Source organism: Plectropomus leopardus, chromosome 15 (genome assembly GCF_008729295.1).
Source record: "Plectropomus leopardus isolate mb chromosome 15, YSFRI_Pleo_2.0, whole genome shotgun sequence".
In the NCBI taxonomy this organism is placed as follows: domain Eukaryota; kingdom Metazoa; phylum Chordata; class Actinopteri; order Perciformes; family Serranidae; genus Plectropomus; species Plectropomus leopardus.
Genome location: NC_056477.1, coordinates 4,536,662 through 4,545,454, shown reverse-complemented (window position 1 = coordinate 4,545,454; position 8,793 = coordinate 4,536,662).

Below are 8,793 nucleotides of genomic sequence, written 5' to 3'. Positions count from 1 at the left end.
GTGTTTATTTGTTCCCTGTTAAGGCTTCAGTCTCTCAGCTCTGCACAGTTGAGCTGCATTGCCTTAACGAAGTGCACTGCTCGTTGAGATGCACCTGGCCTGAGAAGGAGCTGCAGGTCAGCGTGCTGCAGAGCAGAGAGGCCTGTCGCTGCCTCTCAGCCAGGGATTTTATTGTCTTAGTAAAACTCAAGGATTCAATTATTTAAACCCTTTGAAACCCGGATCAACATCACTTTTCTTGTGCTGCATTCAGAGACCTTTCACAAGTATTTAAACCTTTGGACCCTAAAAGCAAATTGATACAATTTCTTAAATGAACAATGAAAGTGAAAAACAGAAGTCAGAACAGACCAGGGCAGAGATGATAATGCTGTTTGTGAAGATGTAAGCGAAGACACTTGTGGAAAGAGCACCAGGAGAAAAGTTAAAGAGGAAAGTTTGGTTACCTGACAGGCATGTCTTATTTTCAGACGTACAAAGCAGAGTGTAAGAGAAATGTAGTTATCACCTGGAAGCCATGACCTCTCGGTGACCTTTTGCAACCATATCTGCTTCAGAAATGTGAAACCGCCTCGAGCATAACGGTGCAGAAAAGGCGCTGCATACTTTCCAAGGGAAAATGCTGACTGTAGGGAACACGGGTAATGCTAGAGAGAAGCCCGCCGTCTTTATCACCTGACATAATGTTGCATCGTTAAAACGTTTTCTCACTAATGTTTCCTGCTGGTGAGGTGGTGCCCGTCCTCCACTGTAATCCATCTGCTCTGCTGACATGGAGGTCATCAGAGGCCGAGGTGGCTGTAGGTGAACCTGTACCTGTAAACCTGCACCACTGCCAGTAACCACGTAATTTACAGAGCGCAAGTGTGCTTATATGGTGGGCTGGAGGGGTGGTGGATGGGTCCCACAAACAAGCGACTTCTGTGTGGAAGTTTTTATTTTCTACATCAATCCTAACCATCTTGACAGTCTGCAGCGTTGTGTGAACAAAAAAGACGGGCTGCATCATCCCCCTGTTTGAATTTGTTGACATCACCGTAACGACATCCGAGACCATAAACAGCTGATGCAGAAGGATACTTAAAATGTCATAAGTAAACACAAAGGGTCACTTACAGAGCGGCATCATGTGACAAGTTTGGACAAGAACCTGTTGGTATAGCTGAAGCTAGCTGTCAAAGATGGCTGACCTTTTTTGCACATGCACGCCTTGTGTCACAAAGAGACTCTCATCCAGTCTTGTCAATCACATTAAACTCAGCTTTTTATGAGCGCTTCTGAATCAAAGTGAAACTTGTGCATGTTGTGTCCAAAGCAAAAATGAGTCACAATTTATGACAACCAAACCACAGGAAAGGCCTGCGACTTTAACGTGCATTTTACTTTAAAGTGTTACTATCGTTCACAGAGACACTTAAGACAGGAAAGGAAGTAAGCAAAGACGCTCAAGAATTTACTGTAACTTAAATCTCGATTCTGAGTAAAAGCAAGATTTAGGGAAAGCAAAACTTTCAGAACTGAAGGGGTTTTACTTCACTGCGTGTCTTCCTGTGGTGAATCACTTTCTGAACGACAGGCAGTTTGTTTCCTGAGAAACAAAGTAGTTTATTGTACTCTCTTTGAACACAGTGAGGAGGGACTGCACAGAAAAGTGATTTCAACATAAAGCTTCACTTAATGGCACTTTGTCAGCTAAAGAAGTAATGACATTATTATGTTACATCATGTATGACATACAGGTGTCAGACCATTATTTGCCTCTTTTGTGTGCAGTATATGATGCTGCTGAAATAAAAGTCAAACAGACGAATATGATATACACTTTCTAGGGGTGTATAATTTTTCCCCCCAGGTTTTAGTGGTATTTTTGTTTTGTTTTTTAACACAAGTCCCTTTGTCGGATTTAAAATGACTGTGTGTGAGGGAGGCTTCCATGTAGCATGTTGTTGTCATCAAGGGTCATTGAAAAGTCATGGAAAAGTTCTGATATTTTGTCATTGAAAATTTATAGGAACCTGAAGTGTGATGTAAACATGGTATTTTGAAATTTCATGAAATTGTCATTGGAGACCATCATTAGCATAATCCTTTATAATAGCAAGAACATTTGTTCATTTTGCTGCAGAAAGCTTCCGTCTTTCATTTCATCACATCGTTTGCACGTAATGACATCGTTGCAATACAGTACTTGCAGTACAACAAAGCACGGTGGTGCCAAAAAATTTACCATGAATCCATCACAACCCCTTTGTACTCTGCTCATAAAAATAAACATATCTCCAAAAAGTGATTTGGATTGTTCAAATACATCATGGAGTATTAAGAGCAGCATGTAAACACGGCCATGCAGATACTGTAAGGTCTTGTTGGTCTCAAGCGAGCACACAAACCTGAACGCGGCTGCCACACACGGAATTACAGGCTTCAACAACGCTAAAAAAAATGGCGTCAGTGACGTTTTTCAAAACAACTTGGCATATCAGGGCTTCAGGACACTTTGATTACTTCAGACGAGCAGTATAGGGACATTTTGTGGTTTTATTATGTATTTTTTAAATGTTTGAGTCCTGGTCACCATTTGGTCAATTGTTTGGGATGGACCCTTTCCCCATGAAACTTCGGCAGTGTTTTGTGGACTATAAACCTTCACCCAACACTCCAGTAAGTGTAAATAATGACTGCATTTTAAATTTTGGGTCAACTATCTCTTTAAGATTATCATCCCTGTCCTAAAAACCACTGGTTGTGTTTTTAGTTATTTAGGTGAAGTGACCCTTTAATGGGACTTACTTGATTCCAGTTAACTCTATTCTGAAATACATTAAAAAGCAGACAGGAGGAAAAAGCTTGTCTGATACAACCTAAAAACCTACTCCTCCTGATAGCCAGTTAATACAAGATGACACAAGCCAGACGCTGTAGACGTTCTGTATATGTGACAGATTAATAGGCGTCCAGTTTGGTCGTGCGTCGGCCCAGACTTTGTGACTCTGCCAGCGACACACAGCGAGGAGCCAGGCAGTCTAATCAGAGCAGGAACAGAGCAGTCAGATTGTGTTTTAGAGATTAGAGGTGGAGATGAGAGGAGCAGCTCGACTGGACCACAGCGTGAAACACCGCTGGAACAACATCAAGGTCCTTTTGTCAAGAGCCACAAACACAACAGAGCTGCAGGCAAATGCTGTGAACACACTGAGTGCACGTGCACACACACACACACACACACACAGGAAAACACATTGAACACAGACACACAAAACTATGCTGAGACGCAGTGACACACATTCCCAAACAATTTCAAATCAAACCACCGCCTCTAATGGGCCACTTCCTCTGCACTCACACCAAAGACGACTCGCTCTCTCTGCGACTGAGAGAGAGAGTTATCAGTTATCACGTACGAGAGTGTGTCTAAACAGAGTGTGTGTCTATGGAGGAACATCACTGGAGAAGTTTTAACTTCACACTCAGGATTTCCGATTGTTTCAGACTTTGCAGTTGATGAAATCGGATTCTTTCATGGTTACTGTCACATAATGCGATCCATTTAGCATCTTATAATGGTGCACTCATTATGGATGAAACCTGCAGTATGTTGTAATAGTAGAGCACAGTGATTTTAATTGTTTGCATAGATATATATGTTTTGTAGCTCATGTTATTGATTATTATCTCTGCTGAGGAGGTTGTTTTTGGTTCCAGTTGTTTTGTTGTTTTCGTGAAACTTGGTGGAAGGGTGTAGCACGAACCAAGGGAAAGGCCATAAAACTTTGGAGCAGATCCAAATTTGACACCTAGCTGAGCTACAGACCACTACAGACTGTTTGAGACCAAGTGTTTTTCCCAAAGGGGACGTAGACAGCACTGCATTTTCTGCTGGGATGGTGTCACAAAAAGCAATAGCTTTACTGTTGGGTTGTGCCCCCAAAACAGGGTATTTGGGGCACAGTGGTTCCACATTTCTGGGGCAGATAAGGTTGCAAAAGACCACCAAGAGGTGATAAGAAGTATTTGTACCTAACCACCACAATAATTGCAGCATTGTTAAAATGTGAAGTTTCAACACATCTGCGACATAATAAAGTGCAAATGTAATGTATCGGTGTTTTGCAGAATGCCAACATTTATTTCTGGAGATTGTGTTGCCCTCTAGTTACTGAAAGCAATGAGTGTGACTTTCACATGGTCTTGTTTTCAGCTTTGGGGAAAGGACAAGATAAATACTCTAGACTTTTGAACTTCTGCTGCTCTCTGTCGTTGTGGTTGTCATTCAAGTATGGAGGCAAATTCAAGATATGTAAACAAAAGCAGAGCAGAGTAAACATTCCTGTGAAGTATGAAAGGAGAAATTATGAGCACAAACTGAGGGGATAGACCAAACTGCTGCCTGATACGTCCGTATCTGACCCCCACTTGTAGGGACGAGCTACTGCCATGCCTATAAAAGGGAAGAGGAATCACACTCTCTTCTCTGAAAAGGCCCAACACAGTGATAGAAGAGCCTCTCTCCCTCTGTCTCTTTGTCTCTCTACAGACTAACCACAGTGACAGAGACGTCTTTGTCTCTTTCATTTGTTTGAGATTGCTGATAAACAAAGATTTTAATCTGATGGTAGCGTAAGTAAATGCACTCATCGCTCAAATCAAACTAACTATAAACTTGTGGTCACTTCTAACTGTCAAAGTTGCAGTGTTGTAATATTTTGGAAAGAGAAGGGCCTGGAATAAGTATTTAGAAACAGTACATTTTCTTGCTGATGGTGTAATTTGCTCATGTTGTGTATTAAATATTGACTGTTTCATAAACAGTTAAAAACTCCTCGCAGAACCAATTATTTTTCAGATTTTATGCTTTCAAAAGATAACAGAAATGTATGTATCATAGGTCACATATTTTTACCATGTGTTTTATATGTGTTTTAAATGTGAATTGTGTATTGCTAAGCCTTGTCAAAGGAGAAAATCTGTCACTGTTTAGACAGACAATAAAGCTGATCTGTCTGTTTGTTTATCTATCTGTATATCTAACTTTTTTTTTTAGTTTGGCACTAACAGGGGCTGTGGCTGAGAAGGTAGAGCAGGTCATCAACTAAAAGGAACGTTGGCAGTTCAATCTCCGACTCCTGAAGTCAACATGTCAAAATGTCCTTGGGCAAGACTCTGACCCCTAATTTCTGTGCGTCTGTGCATCGGTATGTGAATGTGTATGAATGTTTAACTGAGTATGGAGGATGTTTAACTTGTGTGGCTGAATGTGGTATGTAGTTTACAATTGTTTAAGTGAAGAAAGGTGCTATACACATGCAAGTCCCTTTACCACAAGGTTCATCAACATCCTCACAGATCAAATTCTTTATATGTTCACTATTGTCATCCAGATTTTTCTATTGTTATTTTGCTATTTTGGTCTTTTCTGTACACACAGCACCTCTCACATGTCTGCCCATGAAGAGAGATCTCTCCTCTGTAGTTCTTCCTGACTTTCCTGTGTTTTTTTGCCCATTAAAGGAGATCTTCTAATCCGAGTCAAGGGTCTAAGGATAGAGGTAGTCGAATGCTGTTTAGACTGCAAAAACCCCATGAGGCAAATTTGTGTTTTGTGATGTTGGACTTAACCCTTTTGAAACCTGGAAGACATCAGTTTTCTTGTGCTGCATTCAGGTGCCTTTCCCATGCATTAAAACTTTTGAAATTTCAGCAAATTGTTTTCTTTATCTCTTGAAAGCGTGGCAAAAAAGGCAATGAGCAACTTGGAAATGTGCCACAAGCTGCAAGAACTAAGGAAATTAATAATTAGCTAAAAGAGAGAGAGAGAGAGAAATTATTAGACGATTTTACTTTAAAAACAACGGGGGAAAATGTCCAGAAGATATTTATAGATAGAGTAATAATTATTATTAAGTATTTTATTTATTTAATTGTTTATTACTTTTTGTTTGTTTGGTTGTTTGTTTGTTTTTTTTTGTTTATTTGTTTTGTTTTGTTTTTTTACCTTTTTAAAGACTTTTTTTTCCTTTTCTTTGGCTAAATTTCAGGTAATTTTCTTGCAACAGGTAACTTCTTTCCATGGTTTTGAAAGAAATCAAGCCAATTTGCTCAGATTTCGAAGGGTTTAAATTATAATGCTAAAATTACTCCCATTTTTTTATTTTTATGTCTCAAATCAGATGTACAAGAGTCTAATTCACTATAAACTACAATTACTAATGTCCTCTTGCAGCGGAAACACATTTTACATGTATGGGCATAAAAAATGGTAACAAGTTTGTCTTTAAAGCTTTCAAATATGTGTGTGTAGTTTAGAGGGTGAAACAGACTAAAACTGTAGAGATCATTTGATTAAGTGAGACTTCCTGTGTGCTTTCATCACACATCACTGCCTGCTGAGCACATTTTGGAGATGATATTAAACAGATATTTCAGTTGACCTAATTGTAATATGACCGCAGTTTTTAAATATATATATTGTGTGTATCTGTGTCAGACTTAGCTAATCCCACACCAACCAGATCCCCAAGTAATGTACATTATAGTGGAGTACCTGCAAGAGTGTACACATAACCATATTAATCTGTATACATTATCTGCGTTTACATGTTTTGTACAAAATGAACTGTTTTCATTAAGATCATTTTTCATCAAGATATAATTAGAGTTAGAAACAGGAGCAGGTTGTTTGAAGATGGCAGGAAGAGGCTGCTATAAAGATAACATTATACACTGCATTATGTAAATATTAAATGTGTTTTGTACCAAAGAGCAGACAGGTTCATTTAAGTGCACCTGCTCCTCAGAGCGCTCACTTTACATTTACTTACTTCGTCTCTCACTTCTGTGTTTTATCACCGTGTTTCCTCTCCAGTAGTCTGTGTATGCATTAAAAAGCCTCTGCCTCTTCCTGTCAGGGCTAAAAGATAATTTCACCCTGATTTCACCATAAAGAGAGATAGAGCTGTGTCAGTCTGACTTTCAGAAATAATCAGATGGTTTATGATCTGTGAGACACTTTCGAGACATAAAAATAAGCCCAGCATAACGCACATGCTTAAAGCTAAAAATAAACCCACATTAAGATATGAATAACGCAGCTGAAGAAGCTGCTTCATGCTGAATTAAACATGCATAAAGTCTGCTGTCTTTTCACTTATTTTTTTTTAGATCAGTTTAAAACATTCAGATGTTGCAGATGGAAATTGTGTGACAGTTTTATAGGTTGTAGGCCAGTTGAGGTTATAATGTCAGTAAAAGAAACACCTAAACCACAAGCAGATTTTCTTTTTTTTTTTTTGAAGAGTGCAGCCATATTGCAGTTACAGCTACAAATTATTTATAATTTTTCTCATCCAAATAGTTTCGTTCCGTTGGAAGATTTAGTTGACGTGTACTTAACACCTCTGTCAGGATTAGACCTCTGTATCACTTTGCTGATGCAAAAAAAGCGTCACTTGACCTGTGAAAAAAAAAAAAGTGTCATTCATCGTGACAGATGCAGCTTTTACCGTTACGATGATGCAACTTTAACACTGAGGATGATGTGTGATTGTGAATGAGGACGTGATGTTGCAATGGGAGTAAATCAGTAAGTTGCTCAATGGGGCCATGTTTCATGAACTGAAGCATTCGTGTCTCTGGGCATGAGAATGAAAAAACATCTAAAAATTATGTGAATTTTTAGTCACATACTTAGATAGATTTTACTGGGGATCTTGCAGGGTCACCCTTTGCAAAACTACAACTAGACACCTTTTTAGATTATTTCCCATCCTGCTAATATCTGAACATATTACACAAAATGTAGTTATTTAACTAAGGGTTTGCAGGAACAACGCTTCTCTCACACTAACTGAAATCACCTGCACCTTGTTAATACAACCACCTGTGCCTCAGTAATTCAATCACTTTTCAATCACAATTTGTGTGCAGCGGTGCCACAATTTTTGAGGTGGCAATTACACTATTATAACGTTATGGTGACAGCAGCATGGGGAGTTGAACTGACATTAGGCAGTGGCCCTCAGTTACTGATAAAGGTTATATCGATGGTCACCTTGACGTTATTGAAATGAAAATATTACACAGAATCAAGTGATGAAGAGCTATAATGTAACGTCACTAAAGCTACTAGCTAACGTTGGCTAGCACAGTCAATAAGGAGTTGCCTAATTACTGTTATAAGTGTTATGTTTGTGATAAATGATGTTCATTTAGACTGTTATATATAGAGCAAATAACGTTATATTTCACAATAATGCTTCAGCTAGTTTATTGACCCCACATAATGTCTCGGTCCACGGTAAGCAGTGCTAACTTAGCTAACGTTACTTTTTTCAGCGTGTTAGGCTGGGCAGCTGTATGCTAATCACTAAATAGAGACTGGCTGTTAATGGTAACCTATCGTGCTGTTGTTACTGGGAACAAAGTTTTTCCTGTTAATATTTTTGATCCACTTCTGACAAACATCTTGGTCCTCTACACGCACAGCTAATCTGTGTTGTATCGTCTCATTGTGTGTTCGTACCCAACACGATGCAAGTTTATATACAAAGTCAGTGTAAGCTATTGACCTGGGAACTCATATATTATATATTTTCATATCCATCACGCAGGTTGAAATTTTTTAACATGAGTGAGAATTGTAACGCGACGCTGTGTGAGCGTATTAGCATTAAGATCCAGTTGAAATTCTCCTGACACTACCGAGACCCAGAAATTAAGGACAACTTGTCACATGTTACTGTCTTTGGACACACAAAGCTACACTAAGCATCAAAACTGTACAAAAACAGGAAAAAT